General features: G+C 38.7%; 1 protein-coding gene and 1 long non-coding RNA gene across 12 annotated transcripts in view; both read right to left on the bottom strand.

Moving 5' to 3' along the window:
• LOC310900473 (transmembrane protein 263-like) overlaps nucleotides 1-16387 on the bottom strand; it is a 195885-nt gene that overhangs the window by 152558 nt on the left and 26940 nt on the right. The window lies entirely within an intron of this gene.
• LOC310900475 overlaps nucleotides 1-16387 on the bottom strand; it is a 58288-nt gene that overhangs the window by 29114 nt on the left and 12787 nt on the right. For 4 of the 5 annotated variants that reach the window (XR_014585147.1, XR_014585148.1, XR_014585149.1 and 1 more), the window contains exon 1: nucleotides 1-16387. This exon is cut by the window's left edge; it is cut by the window's right edge and continues 12787 nt beyond it. This is a non-coding gene — a long non-coding RNA (uncharacterized lncRNA). The other variant, XR_014585151.1, reaches the window with a different exon arrangement.

Here is a 16387-nt window from a genome sequence, read left to right as displayed (position 1 = left end):
AGCCAAGAGTAAAGTCCCTCAAAGCCAGCTTCAGGATCCCAGAAAGATCAGAATCTGTAGAGAGTAGGAAAATTAACGAAGGGGAAAGAGAAATAACTTCTTCCACCCAACGCAGGCTAGAGCCACGGCACTCTGACATTAAAGCCTTGGTATTGTCACAGAGCTTGCCATATGATAACGTGAACAAAGAACAGTACAAGCAGCCTCTATCACTGATCTGTCTTCCTCTCCAAGATTATCGTCACAAGCATCCTATTTTACTCATTACCCTGAGCTCCTGCTTAAGCTATATTACACGTCTCAATTCTTTCTGTGCCACAAGAACATGTCCTAGTTGTATTACGTATGTTACTCTGTGGACAATATTATACTTCTCCAGAGAAATGGGTACCTTCAAAGCAGTGGAAGAGCAATACATCCCTAAATTCTCCACCAACTGCTATGCAGCTGTCTAGAAGTGAAAGGCTTAACATCACAGACAAACTACTTTTCTAAACAAAGATCTTGAGGAAGTTCCATAGTTTTCAATACTAGCATGAAAGAATTCCCATGTTAAATGATTTAACAATGACAACAAACCTGGTAACTTTCTGAAGCTATATAATGTCTATTGTATCTAGCAATGCAGCCTAGGGGAAAAACAACAGAGTTTAGGGTTGTCCAACTCCAGATACCGTGTATCCTGCAGACTCGTAGTTTTATTAGCATTACAAATGGCTCCTGGAATGAACAAAACACACCCATGGTTCTTGCTCTAGTGAGAACAATACCAAGTGCTGTGAACCTTTGGAGACCTTCAGTTTAGAGGTTCAGTTCACTGACCATAGCGTACCATAAAGAATGATCTCCCCTTTGTTAATGTCAGATCTACAGTGTACCTAACTCATCAGCACAAACAAACCAAGAAATGTGATGAAAAATGCTGTTCTGAATCAGTATTTCTCAAAATTGGACTGGGGATTGAGACTAAGGAAAGAAGATTAGAATGCCAGCCTGCAAAGCAGGGAGCACAGATCCTGTACCTGCACAGCTCAATCAATGTGAGCTAGGGTAAAGTACTCTTTATCAGAGTAAAGATTTGAGCTTCGTTGCCTCATAATACAGGAAAACAGTCAAAGCCCCTGATCTCACAGTGGGGTAAGATCATATTATCCATAGCCTTCTGAAGAAAAGCAATAGAGTACAGCAAAGAGGGGCAATAGTTCAGCCTATATAAAGTCAAAAAACAAAATACAAAGTATTACAATGTTAGATTCAACTTATGAAAATTTTACAATTACATAAACTGGCAAGTGACAGAGACTCAGAAGAAACTGGAAGACAAGAGCAGAGCTCTCACATTACTTTGTTACAAGCACGTGTTGTTTGCAGTGGTTGGTTTGTACTGTAGCACTGGGGAGGTTGTATTCATTTTCATGTTGTTTTGAAGTTAAAAAACTAGTGTAACTTCTTAGTAAAGTACGAAGTTATAATTCAGAGTAGCAGAAACCTAGCACGACAGTGGGCTGAAGACAAGCAGCAAAAAAATCGAAGCAAAAGAATCCGATTGTATACAAGATAGAAATAAAGTAATGGTTGCTTCTTTTGCATTTTTGAAAGAACCCTTATGGAGGAGGAGGCTGCCCAACTGCAGTATAACACACAGCTCCATTACTACATTGTAATGCTTTGAGGAATGCAGAGATTAACATTCTGTGGGCTTTCTGAACCCACATACATACGTGTCAGCTTAGCAGAGCCAAGCAGTCAATAAGCTTACTTAGCTACATAAAGAAAAAGCCTCAAACCAGAGAGAACACCACCTTGTGAAAGCAAGTTTCAGTCTAAGTTTCAAATGTGTTAACAAAACAGCGAAGAAAAGTAAGATTTTCAATATACCACAGTCCTTCAAGTAAGCATCTTCAAGAGCATTATTTTCAGAACATACTGGAAAGGCAATATCCTCCTGTCTTTAGGCTACTAAAACTGACCCTTGTGCTCCATGTCCCAAAGCCGCACTACAAATGAGATGACTTATGAAGGCAATGCTGTACCTCCAAAAAAATCTCCAGGGCAACAAACGTGGGAATGTTATCACTCTGAGGCAGCAACCTCAATTACAGAGCCAAGAGGAGCTGGTGTGTGTGTGCCTGTACCTTACCTCGCAATCCAGCTCAACCCCACCTTTTTCAGCAGTTTAAGAAAGTAAAATGGACAGGACAGGAGCAGCAAGCAAAGGATGCACCTTCCACTCTATCGTGCCCTATATGGATAGTCACAGCAAAACAGACACCTTCAGGTGTTGATAGATCTAGGAGCAGAGATGCATCAGGTCCTAGCCTCTACCTAACGTTTCAGAAACTGCCAATTTTAGGCAGTTTAAACAGCTGCCTATTTAGATTTTAAGGGAGTTGCTCTAAAAGTGCCACTAGGAAGGCTGGTGAAAAGGGTGGAAATCAAAGCTCTGCTTGTAGAAAGTTGTTACTTAAAATATGCTTTATACCCACTAAACAAAAATAACCCAAGATGATCTTCGGAAGATCGCTATTAAAACATTCCCTTCCTTATTTATTCTCTAACACAACTGAGACATGGTGAAGATTTACTTTTATGTTAAGGAGAGGTGCCTTCTTACATGCCCACAGTATGCATCAATGATCTAGCACTGCCTGACTTGTTGCAATAGTTTATTGTTTTACTGTTCTGAAATCACACTTGTATGTGAACATCAAACATTGTGGGATGAATCCTCCTATTTTACAGAGTGATCAAAGGAACTAATAAACTAACTCTCATGAAGGAAATTTCATTTAGCCAATGCCACAGGTGGGGGCAATGTCTACCAACTTGGAACCATGTGGATTCATTTTTTGGAACCTGGCATCGATATTCAGAGATAATCATACAAAAGACTCATTGTTCTGGATTGTTATTGTGTGTGAGAAGCAAAAGGTTTCCCCTCTTTTGCCAGCCACATATATTATAGTCTTACGCAATGAAACAGATTGCTTCCTTTTGCCTGTGCAACGGTCATTAACCTTTATTTTTGTGTAGATTCAGTGTATTTTGTTTGCTTATGAGATCATTTTTTCTTCGGTCTACCACAGCTTTTATTTCCACTTTCCATTTTCCACTCTGTATGTGCATTTTTATGTATGTACTTTTAGTCAGAAGTGCATACAGAATGTTCTAGTACAAGGTCCACACACTCATCCAGGACCAATAAAGTGGAAAGACAGTCCTTGGGGAGATGAGATTTCTTTACAAATTACATTTTTTTCCTGCTACTCTTCAATACCATCTTTCAGAACAACCAAATTCAGAAAAGTGAAGAGATGCTCACCTTAAAGAAAAACCTCAAAAGTTTGTTTGCGTTCTTCTCATAATTATCTATTCAGAGTCTTCCTGTCAGTACCCAGCTTCAGGTTCAGAAATCACCCTTCTTCTTGAAGAGACGTGAATGTGTTTTTTTTTTGTCATGACCCAAAATTCCTTTTTTTTTTTTTTTTTTGAGGCACTGCTTTATGCACGCTATGTATTAAATGCTTGCCAGACAGTATCTGAATTCAGCTGCAAATGCAACACTCACTACCTTTGCCAACAACAGTATTTCATTTATCATTGGTGGTTTATTCTCTAGAGAGTTTTTGCTTTGTTTTTTTTCCTTCTACTGATTTTATGTAGATTTCAGCAAACAGAAAAGTAAGCACAGTCTACACAGTGCAAATTAGAAACCTGATGACCGGTTACTGATAATTTGTCTTGCACTTCAGTAGACACAGTTGCTGAAAGCCAGACAGGCAAATACACCTGATAAACATGGATAAACAGAATAGTCTTCACCATCTTTTCCCATACAAAAGCAAGGAACAAAGAATACCAGCAGATTCAAATCACACAAGTGTTGTATAGTTTTTCAGCCATGTGCTGTTTAGAGTTCCACTGTCTAAAAAAAAAAAAGTCCCCATATGGCTGCTAACTGTCCAAGCTCATTCTGATAAATTCAAAATCAAAATGGAAGCACAGATGTTTTGCAAACTTATTTACAGCAAGAGGACATTGTTTGTATAAAGCGGTGGCATTCTCTACATACATAAAAAACACCTAAAGGTTGGGAGTATTCCAGTGGTATTTTTAAGTACCACGGCATTTTAAAAGACCTAGTAAAAGCCCTGAAGTGATATATAGGTGACAAGCAGGTATCATTTCCTTTGCCCCCACATAAGGGTGGGGTTTTATTTTATTTTGTTTTCCCCTCCAAAAAGTAATCGGGATGCTGAGGACAAATAACAGACTTCAGCTCTGTGCTCCTGGGTCTGCTAGTGTTCATGCATGGGAGGGAAAAGTGTTGAGTGATGAAGAGCTTCAGGAAAAAAAAAGTCCCTGTTCCATATCAAGGGAAAGCAGATGAGCCCCATGCCAGAAAAGCCAGATTGTAAGAGACAGAGCTGCACTCTGGGACCACTTGCAAACAAAGCTGGTAGCATTTGTGATTCACACTAGCACATATGCTTGTTTTGGTGTTGAAGTCTCAGTCAAGGACTCGATAATCCTAAAGAAGGAACTCTAAAAGAAAGAATAAGACAAACAATAAAATAAGGTACCCTTTTCATGTGTAAAAAACCTAGATATTTCATTTGTTAAAGGGATACATACATAGACCTCATCTACCAGAATGGTGAGCACTGAAGCAAGGAACCTAACTTCAAGTACCTGGCACATCCAATTTGTATAAAGACCTTGAATGAAGACTTGTCTTCCCCATCCTGGTTGTTGTTAGTTTCATAAATGAAATCCTTCCTTGTGTTTCCAGTTTGTTTTTTATTTTTTTTTATTTTTAAAGATATTCCTGAACTAGAGGATAAAATTATTTTCTAAGCATGTTTTGTCAGATTTCTTATTGCAAAATAAATTAAGATTTGTTAATAAAAATATTAGGAAATTCCCTACAACCTATGCTAAAAATGACAACTCACATGAAAAACAAAACAGAAAACAACTTTCTCCAACCATTTCTTCTCTTGTATTTCTTGCAATCTATAAGGTAACAAGGTGAGCTAAGGACAAAGTAGCAGTTCCTCCGATTTGCTCATGGGAAACTTACCTTCAAAACATCATTTTAAATGCAGTTTTCAAATATATATTATTTAATACATCAGCAACACATTGCACCTTACAACAGTGCTCTTCTTAATGAACATTGCAGTGCCTTGAGAAAAATGAGAAGAGAAGTGCTTTCAGCACAATCATTACACATTAAAAATTAAGGAATCAGAAAGGAAGCACAGCTCAGCACCCTTGTGATAAACATATTTCTCATTTATACAGATTTGAAACAGCATCCTGCTGTTAAAGCTGGTAACAGATTGCTACAGTGTGTGAACAGCATCACTTGTCGATATTTAGTCACCTTCTCTTTTGCACTCATGGTGTTCAAAAAAAGGAGGTAGGCACTAACAATTTATAGATCAGACAACTAATTCACACCAAATGGCTTTTGAACAAAGATGGCATTAGAAAAACCAAGATTTCAAATAATTTATTAAACTAAGCTTCTTCCTTCCCTTTCCTAACAAATTGTCATCTCTCTACCTCTCTCCAGCTGGACTACAGACCTCATGAGGAGCTGTAACAAATTAGTTCATGGCTGTGTAAGCTTCTGCTTCATTACACAGCATAATGATAACTCAGGGAAGAAACTCCAACCCTACTCTTTCTTTACGTCCCCTCTAACTCCCTGTAGGAAGCATTCTTCTGGTGATTTTGTTAATGGGCAGTAAGTTACCCAATGTTCAATCTTTCAATAATTTTTTCCAATTGTTTTGATTTTTCAAATCAATTAAAAGATTGATGACTAAAAGGATAAAATAACTCAGAGTAAAAGATCTACCTTGTTCCAAGGGCAACATACACAACTAGAAATAGTGCCTCGAGAAGAGCCCAGTACATTTGCATGCATTCAACTGACAGAGAGCCCTAGAGGTAAGCAGAGCTCCTAACTTCTCAGTGCAAGCAAGAAAGCTAGATATTAACAGAAACGTAAAGCTTTTGTTGCGAAGTTAAGACTGCACATCCAGCTTACACCATTGCTAGCTCTGTTTTTTAAGAAGTATCATGAGAACACTGAAGTCCTCCCAGACTCACGTAAGTGCAGCGTATGCTACTGTTTTTCAGCACCAGTTGGTTTTAGTACATGCTAGGCTGTAAATAAGGTCTTGAAAAAGGTGTTTTTAAAAGGACAGAACTGCAACCCCCTAAAACACCACAAAATGCAGGAGCCACCACCACATTATCAGTAGTCAGAGGGCTATCGATGCCTCAGGCGTCGCACAGCCCTGGAAGCACCAGTCTAATGCCAACTGCCTTGGGCGTAAGGGGCCAGCTAGCGCATATAGGTACTTGCGCAGGATCTTTAAATTGCTGACAAACACACCGCGCCCCTAGGAGTTCTGCAAACCTATAAAGCATATGGCATAACACCCGGTACGGAGATTCCAACTCTTCAGTTAAGGAATATCAATAGTTTCACGGCCAGATTGAAATTTAACTATGTAAGCTTCATTCTTGTTCTCTAAACAACAGCATGAGTTCTAGGCTGCTATGGCAGGGCGGTGTTTCCCAAGCTTTCCTTTTCAATATTTCAACATTTTTGTTATTTTAAGACCATGCGATGTTCCAACAAGAAGCAGCTTTAGAAGAGGCACGGCTTTGGCTGCTTTAAAGAATTTACGATTCTATTTCAGCAAAGTCCAAACAATACTCGTCTTTACCACCTACCCTTTACTGGCTTCATCACTGCTAATACTGCAGCATCAGTATCAGTTTAAGAAGCATTTGAACTGTGCACTTAGTCACATGGTCTAAAATTCTGGGTAGACCTGTGTGGTGCCAGGAGTTGGACTCGATGATCCTTATGGGTCCCTTCCAACTCGGGATATTCTATGATTCTATGATCACACACACTAATGGATGTTGCCATATATGTTGACATGGTGATACTACCAACCGCATCTTTCTGCATTGTTTCTGCCAGGAAAGACAACAACGAAGAGACAGGAAGTAGGATAATGAGTGCCAGATATCTGACAGAAGTGTTTTGTCTAGTTTTTTTTTAAGGTCCTCATTTTAAATAATAATTCATAAACTAAATAATTCAATAAGTGTAAAAAATGAGCTTTAAACCTCTCTAGATCTCTACTAATATAATACTGTATTTTCCCTGGGATAGAAGGAAACAGTAGAATCACTTCTGGTGCAACACATTTAACATCGCAGCTTCTGTTTAGTTTATTTCTTAAAAGTATAGCAACCTCATATACTTTATTATTCCAGCAAGTATCAGACAAAAGAGCACAGCCATGTTGCCTTATGAATTTCTGTGGCTAAATATGCAATATAGGATCTTAAACTACTCTGATAAAAACAGAAGACATGACAAATACCAGTATTTCAGGAAAACTGAAAAACATCCTGTTTTCTTTGGTAAAACAGTCCTTCTGGATTCTTTGACCCTTATTCATGCATAGAGACTTCATCCTTTCCCAGTAATTGCTCTTTGAGATTCAACAAAAGGTCCATGAAGCCAGAGAAAAAGTGATAGGACATCAGTAAATGAAGCATGAGTCATTATCATCTGCCATCACTCAAGCACATGAATGTGAATGCTGGCACAAACGTAGACATTAAATACACTGATGACACTGACTCACAGGGTGCAGAAGTTAACCATCAATGTAGTCATCACACTCTCTATACTTCAAGCTTCAAGTGCACTCTGTAATAATGAGATTCTTCATGCTCTAGACAAATTCAGCAATGGAAGGCCTGAGGCTTCACATCAATTCAGCCTGCGTCAACGGCTTAAAGAGAAAAAAGCAGGCCTATCAAACTTCAAATTCTTTCAGTGAGAATCTCAGAGACTGAAGTTTATTGTACCTTTTATCCTTCCAACTCCAATAAAAATAAACAAATAAAATGAAGAGATGTTAAAAAACAGATCTTTCTCCTCTAAAAATAAACAAACAACAACAATCAAAACTAACAACCTCTTCCTTAATATTATCTTATCCTGAAATTAAACAGAGATGCAATCCTAAAACAGGTCAAGACAAACATTAAAAAAGAGGCTGTGGAAAGCCAACAGGTACGTTGTTGCATGCATGTAAAATAATCTTTTTCGAAATCACGCTTTTGCATTATGCAATAGCTAAAGGAAAAGTAATACTTTTGTAAGATGGGAAAGGAAGCAGTAAAATTCTGATGGAATTCAGTGAAAATTTTGACACCAACTTCAAATGAATCCACTACTTAAGCTGAAGAGGAGCTAAAAAGAATATTAAAATTCATCAGCATAATAAGTGCTGTAATTGTTGGAAAACTGTAGCAACAAATTCTGTCTCAGAATACTGCTGCCATCTCCTCTATCAAAACACATTACAGATCGAAGTATCTGTAATTGAACCATAAATTTCCTTTGTTTTTAGAGAGATTGACTGAGTAAAACAGAACGGTATATTTAAGTGATACACTCAATAGTACCGAAACAAAATATTATTTCAGAGCAAATTTAAAATGATATTTCATTACATTCCATATCAGAAAAAAAGTAAAGAAGTGATGAAGACCACAATTCAGTATCTCTGAGATACAGAGAAGGAGCTCTAAAACTTGATTTCCTTGGATCATAGCCACAAGTTCTTAATGATACATTGATTCAATTAATAATCAATGAATTAATAACCTCTGGGAAAGAGAGATTATAGTCTCTATTCCAAAAGTACCCAAGACATTCTGAAGACTACTTTAATCTAGATTAACACAAACTTAAGAAATTCTCTCAAAGTCATCTTCTAATTTCAAGTCACTGAGGTTACCCAGTGAAACAGAACAACAACTAGAATACAAAGGTGAGTTCTGCAAAATGATACACAGCAGTAATGGTTGGGATAGGTCCTGGAAGACACACTAATCATTTTTAGGAAATAAAGTGAAGTTCCTGGTAAATCTTTGAAACTAATAGTACAGAATTTTTTCATGTCTTCTATATTTGGAATAAAGTATCTAACCTTAGGTATGCATGTAATGAGAAATCTTTGATGTTTCTGATTATAAGAAGACAGCCTACTGACTTAGCTGTGCTAGGTAGAGTTGCTCATCAGTAGCTGCATTTTCACTTCACTAACACAACTAACACTAACACTAACTTCATTAAACACAAAGGGATATTTGTGATGGTTTTGGCTGGGACAGAGTTAATTTTCTTCAAATTTTCATCAAAATCCAAAACACAGCATCATGTGAGGTTCTACAAAGAGAAGATTAACTCTATCCCAGACAAAACCAGGACACTATTGTTCCAACTGCTTCTTTGCTCTGAAAGATCCCTTCTGAAGATACAAAAGGACTTTATTGCTCATTGTGGTTGAGGACTGTTGGGAAAGTTCATGAAGGGGTAAGGCTGTAGCACTATCAGCTTGGGGATGTCCTCCAGCCCTGTACCAACACTTCCACAATGATTAAGGAAAACTGTTGTCATGTCTAGCGGACATTGAACTTAGAGGACCTACAAGGGGCAGCTAGCAGAGCTAGGGGAAGCTGCTAAAATGGTAGCTGTAACCTACCATTGATCAAATTTAATTGCTGTACATAAGATGTGTGAGCAACTATGTGCAGCGTGTTATCTTCAAATAAAAGACAGTCTTCATCTAACAAAACAAAAACCCTAGCTTCACACTTGACTTTATAAGTGAGGTTCCTCCCTCCAAAGGAAATTAGTTCTGTGCTTTAGGTTTCAAATATTCCTCACCTCTCACTTGCAAGACAAAGATTCTTATCCCAAGTGATGAGATGAGGGGAAATGTCCTCAAGTTGCACCAGGGGAGGTTCAGGTTGGATATTATGAGAAATTTCTTTACTGAAAGGGTTGTGCAACATTGGAATAGGCTGCCCACGGAAGCAGTTGAGTCACCATCCCTGAAGGTTTTCAAGAAACACGTGGATTTGGAACTTAGTGGCATGGTTTAGTGATGGACTTTAGTACTAGGTTCAAGGTTGGACTAGATGATCTTAGAGGTCTTTTCCAACCTGAATGATTCTATGATTCTGTGATTTCACTTCTGGCATCCAACAACTCCAGCAAAACGCACAGAGGGTAACAAAATTAAAGGTACAACCCAGGTAAGCTAGTATATGCCAACGGGTCCAAACTCTACTGCAGCATCTGTGATGGGTAAAACATCAATTTCCTCCCTTCAGCACTGATTGACAAAGAGCCCTAGCACAGACATACCTTATTATTTCTGCGCAGACCTGCTTTGCTATCCTTATGCTGAAAGGGTCATAGCCTCCCTGTAGAGATGCCTTTATGGCCTGTGTAAAATTAAAAGCAGGGAGCCTAATGGGTCTTGTTAAAGATTAAACAGGCACACTGATACCTAGTTCAAATTAAACTTAACACCTCAGGTTGCTCATGTCAATTTTCTGAAACATGGGGAAAAAAGGTAATTGTCAATTAATGAGACCATCGACTTGGGTTCGGTGGAAATCAATAACATGAAGCAATATGAAGCCATATAATCTTAATCAGTATTCTATAATGAAAAGGCTTTTAGATAGATAAACAGAGTAATTGGCTGTTCCCTTGTGGCCCATCCTCTAAGCTATACAACAGTCCAATTAAAATATAACATCAGGAGCTACACAGTTATTTGTTTGGGCTGTTTTGTTTTGTTTTCTGGGTTGGGTTTGTCTTTTAAGTTATTCCCCCCCCCATATGCACAAGGTTATATTTGCTAAATTAAAAGTTGCAGAACCTGAAACAACAAGCATAGCAAAGCCCAATACAGATCAAAGTCCATGGATCCAACTCAGGTCAGATACCACGGTCATGCGTCTTAGTTATAAAAGGCTTCCAATTCACTACCCTTCTAATTATATCTACAAACTTATTCACAATCTCTTGGCCTCCACTGGAAAACCAACACTGGTCAAGTAGAAATTCCTCTGTCCAAGATAAGCTATAAATTCCTCTCAGAACAATTTCACGTTTCACAGAAGAAATGAGACTGTTTTGAGATTAAGCATGCTTATTGCCACCACAGAATAAAGACACATGTAGTCTTCCAAAGGCAAGAAGAAAATCATTACACTGATATGCTGGGAGTTCTTGAAGTGGATCAGACAAGCTGGATGGATACAACAGTGGAGAGCTTAGGCCAGGAAAATTTTTCCAGTGACTTTAAAAGGCTTGTATCGGTTCTGTTAGGTTAAAAGTTCAATACAAGCATTAAATTACAAAAACTATGCAAAATCCTCCCTGAAACGGGTTGCCCAGGGAGGTGGTGGAGTCACTGTCCCAGGGGGTGTTTAACGAAAGGTTGGACGTGGTGCTAAGGGACATGGTTTAGTGGTTGACATTGGTGGTAGGGAGATGGTTGGACCAGATGATCTTGGAGGGCTTTTCCAACCTTAATGATTCTAAGAAAATTCAAAGATACTTAGGAAATAATGAGATATTTAAATTTTTTTAAATATTAAAAAAATATTAAATAATTAAAAAAATTATTTGGCAAGTTAAAAATTAAGCTAGATAATTCTTTTTTAGCACACGCCAGTTTGAGAATATTGGACCAGTACTGTAAGGAGCAGATCAGTCAGACCCAGACAGGTTGCTCGGTACTGGACAAATGAATGGCAGTACTCAAAATGAAGCTGTCTCCACAGCAACACAAACACACAAAAAAAGCTACATTTGTGACCCAACACATTGTATCTGTTAAAAATTCTGACTGGTCAGCTGCAAGAAGGGAGCCTTCACTTCACTGAGTTTGCTCTCCAGCAATCCTGCAAAATATATAGGCGTTATACAATAACATGTGTTTTGCATTTCCTTAAACGTGGCAGGTAGGTTGGAAACAAATATGACACAGACAAGCAGCTCTCTCACAGCTAACATTTTAGCTACTTTGACAGAAGTGACCCGCAAAACATTTTGGCTATAAAGAAACACGTTAACCACATTCACTTAAAAAAAGTCATCTTTCTGGTTGTCTTTGGGAGCCGCAGCCCCATGAACACCTACGCAGTGCTATGCCAGGGAAGGAGGGGGAGATTGAAGGAACCACACAAACAGCACTTCCTCTTTTCCTTCTAATGAAAAAGAGCACCTCACTGTTACTTACAGGCATGAAAGAGCCAGCATACACTCTAGATGCCATGATCTCTGATGCAACAATGCCAAATACTGTAGGGTTAGCAGAAAAAGGCAAACCAAAGAAAAAATACTGAGCTTAGTACGGATTAAAATTCCCAAGGTGATTTCAAAAGATTACTTAAGCCCTCTGAGAAGGAAAAGCATGGAAGAGGTGTCAGCATTCCGTTAACAATGCACTTATTATCCACCATCCACTGGAAATACTGTAGCACTTCAGATCTTGTTAGTATTAGAATCACTCATATGTTTACAAATAGATTTTCATCCTCGAAACTGAAGTGAGTCTTATGCATTGGGAGCGTCACAGCGTGTTGGACACTATCACACAGGCCATTACAGTTTTAATGTACAAGCTAAGCAAGCTACATTTCAGAGAGAATGGAAAGCAGCATTTGAATAGCAGCATGAAACTGTTTAATTAAGGACATTTTTTTAGAGAATTATTGAACTTATTAAATTTAATGTCAGGCTTGAAATTAAATACCCAAATGTATTAAACATGAAAAAGAGAGCCACTTTAGCATCTTGCACTACATCTTAGCTGTATCATGAGTTCCATATAGATAGAAGGAAAAAGCTAATGGATTGGGCAGGGGGGGATTAATTCAAACCAAATCATCAGTTCTGGTTTAGAAACTAAAGCTGGTGGAAATGATTCAGAGCATCACAGTTGTTCTTCTAGTGCATGAAGCATATCAGCCATCGTTGTATGGGAAGAGAGGGAAATGAGAAGTAGAGCTGCTGTTATAGGGAATCTCTATTAAAAAGGCAACTGCCCTTCAGCTAAGGAAGTTTCTGTAATGACTATCCCTTTTGTCTCTTTACAGCCATTCTTTTTGGGTTTTACAGAATTAAATAAGCTTCGCTGATATCGGAACATTTACCAGCTCTATAGCTTTCTTATTTGTTAAAAAGTGTACAAACCCTACGACCTAGTGTAACATTTACAGGGCTTGTTAAAGGTCAGCAGCAAACATTCTTGAAAGCAAAGAGGCAGTGGTAGATTAACTTTTGAAAGTGAAAGAAGGAAAAAAAAATCACTAAAAATAAAGGGGAAAAAATGTCAGAACTCCAGTAGCAGCAAGTGGTGAGAAGAAATTAAATCATCCTACCCTGCCAAACATCCTCATTCTTCTCCTGCAAATACCACAGCTTTTATCATGCAGCTGTCAAATACCAAGACACTGTTTATCGTGGAATAGGCAAGTACAAAATTCGGTGGTGGAATTTCCATATTCAGTAATGGTATATTTATATAAATAAAGGGAAGCTCTTATACAAAATACATATACAAAAAGACCACAGTTTACAGGACCCAGGATGCCCGTTATTTTTTTATATGAAGGTCCAGTATATCTGATGTCAGTCCCATATTCAGTTCACAGCATGCTGGAGTTTTCTATTTTTAATATGAGCATATCATAAATAGATAGGCAGGAGCCAATCTCAGAAGAAATATTTGAGATATAGGGATTCCCATGAAATTAACATAAAAAACAGTTTGGTATTTATTTGGTAAGATAAATAAAGCAATAAGATGAATATTTTTCAAACAGATTACCAGATACATTTAAAATCTCTGTCATTACAGAAAAAAAAAAGAGAAAGGTTTTGCTTCCAGCTGTCTGAGGATTTGATTGGTTTGCCTATACTGACTTATATCGGGATCACTACAGTCTCCCTCTGCAACCAAGTAGGCCACAGTCTAGAGAGAAAGGTGAGATTGCACTGCCAAAGAAATACAGTATCAGTACTGTGGTTTGCTGTATTCTTTCACCCAAAGTCCTGTAAAGCACTTTACAAATGTGAAATTGCACCCCAAAAGAGCTATGCTATGAAGACACCATTTGCTTTCTTAGTAAAGAAGAAAGAAAAAAAAAACCACACACATGACTTTCTCATTTCAGCTTCTTAAAACACCACACCTCTTATTTTGCCAACCTGCCAGAAAGACCAGCAAATTTTGGCAGATTCTGCAGGTTTTGAGCAACAGGTTTATAAGACCTTACCATGCTTATTTTAAAGACTCATGAAGAAACTGAGATACTAACAAATACCAAATTCAAAAGGAGTTAGCAACAAAACTCCAAGTGTACCTCTGGATGATGATTCCTTGCGCAGCTACAGGAGCCTCTTAAAAAACCCTCAACACCCAAAACTTTCTGCCCCATGACATCCTCCTCAGTTTGAATGACATCCCAACTGTGCTCCTGAATCTCAAAAAAGCAAACAGTTATTACAGACTATACAGTTTCACGTTTCGTTTGGTCTACAATGCACCTACAGCTAATATCAATTAAAATCTCCACTAGTCCAAGATGTAGAAAGAAACAGCGGACTTCGAGCTTTTGCTAAATAAAGCTAAGGAAAGATAACACAGAGAAGCAGAATCTACCTCCACTGAGCTACTAGCTCTCTAAAAAGCCTGCAAGGATATTAACCCAGAAGAATAAACCATGCTTTAGAGATTGTTTCCATTCACTGGGAATTGATTATTACTGTATTTCAGAAGGTTCCTTTAAAGAACCCTAAAGCATCCAGTAGCATTGATCCACCTATACATGGGCTTTACCTAGCAATAGAAAGTGCTTGAACTGCAAGGTTGCATTGGCAGTAATGGTTTTTAAGACAGTTTTCAAAGAGTACGTGTGCTACAACCGCAGTTCAGCCACATTAGCACTACATGTACACTGTTCTACTGAGGCAAGGATCTTCATTGTCTTTCTCACCACTCTCTCCTTCATATTTGGATGCCCTGCCATCACTAGCGTATCTGGCACGTGATTCGGTTATTTCCTGACTTTATTGTTGTCAGTAGCAAAGAACTGCAAAACAGAAGCACAGAGGTAAGAATATCACCTTCTGACCTGACACGAAACTTGCTTATATACTCCATCAGACAGGAAAACACATCACGAAAAATCCTGAAACAGTCTGCTAATATGGTGACTGGTCACTGATCAGAGCCAGTGTTTCACTTGTGCTTGAAAAAAAAATAAATATGGTTCATAAACCCTCTCACTACAGTTTTTTCACAACAAATTCCTCCTTCTTCTTACCCATCGACAGAATCTAGATGTTTTTAATCTGATGTTCACTGACATCTGATTTCATTGTTTGCACATTATGAAATATATCAAGCTGTTAACATTAACAATGTTAATTCTACCTTCTTCAGCACCAGCTCAATTATCTCTTTGTCCCCTTCCTGTATCTCCTATTCTTGCCCCAATGCCATCCATGTGGAAAAGGAGGTAGCTATGAAAACTGTCTGCAGTATACATGAAACAAAAGGTGCTTATAACTGACCTTTCTAAAGGACTGGCCATTACTACTTTCAAGGATATCCATTTAATAAGACAGTTGTACAAAAAAATGCAGCATATGAGTATGAATATGAGCTGTATATGAGCCAGCAGTGTGCTCAGGTGGCCAAGAAGGCCAACAGCATCCTGGCTTGCATAAGAAGCAGTGTGGCCAGCAAGTCTAGGGAAGTGATCGTCCTGCTGTACTCAGCTCTGGTGAGGCCGCACCTTGAGTACTGCAAGTACCTTGCTACAAGAAGGACATGGACATGCTCGAGAGAGTCCAGAGAAGGGCAATGAAGCTGGTGAGGGGTCTGGAGAACAAGTCTTACGAGGAGCGGCTGAGGGAGCTGGGCTTGTTCAGCCTGGAGAAGAGGAGGCTCAGGGGCGACCTTATCGCTCTCTACAGGTACCTTAAAGGAGGCTGTAGCGAGGTGGGCGTTGGTCTATTCTCCCATGTGCCTGGTGACAGGACGAGGGGGAATGGGCGAAAGTTGTGCCAGGGGAGGTTTAGGTTGGATGTTAGGAGTAACTTCTTTACAGAAAGGGTTGTTAGGCATTGGAATGGGCTGCCCAGGGAAGTGGTTGAGTCACCATCCCTGGAGGTCTTTAAAAGACGTTTGGATGTTGGGCTTAGTGATATGGTTTAGTGGAGGACTTGTTAGTGTTAGGGCAGAGGTTGGCCTAGGTGATCTTGGAGGTCTCTTCCAACCTAGACGATTCTGTATGATAACAGTTGAAGATATTGCAGATAAAAGGTGCACATCTGCAAGTAAAAGACCCATAAAATTGTGTCATGTACAAAAACAGCATATGAGAGTGGGACTGAGAGGAAGAAGGGATCTTCTTCCCGCTTGAAAGAATTCAAAGAAAGGAAGAAGAGGCAAAGCCA

This window comes from Anser anser (genome assembly GCF_964211835.1).
Source record: "Anser anser genome assembly, chromosome: 5".
Taxonomy (NCBI): domain Eukaryota; kingdom Metazoa; phylum Chordata; class Aves; order Anseriformes; family Anatidae; genus Anser; species Anser anser.
This window is presented reverse-complemented; position numbering and strand designations above follow the sequence as displayed.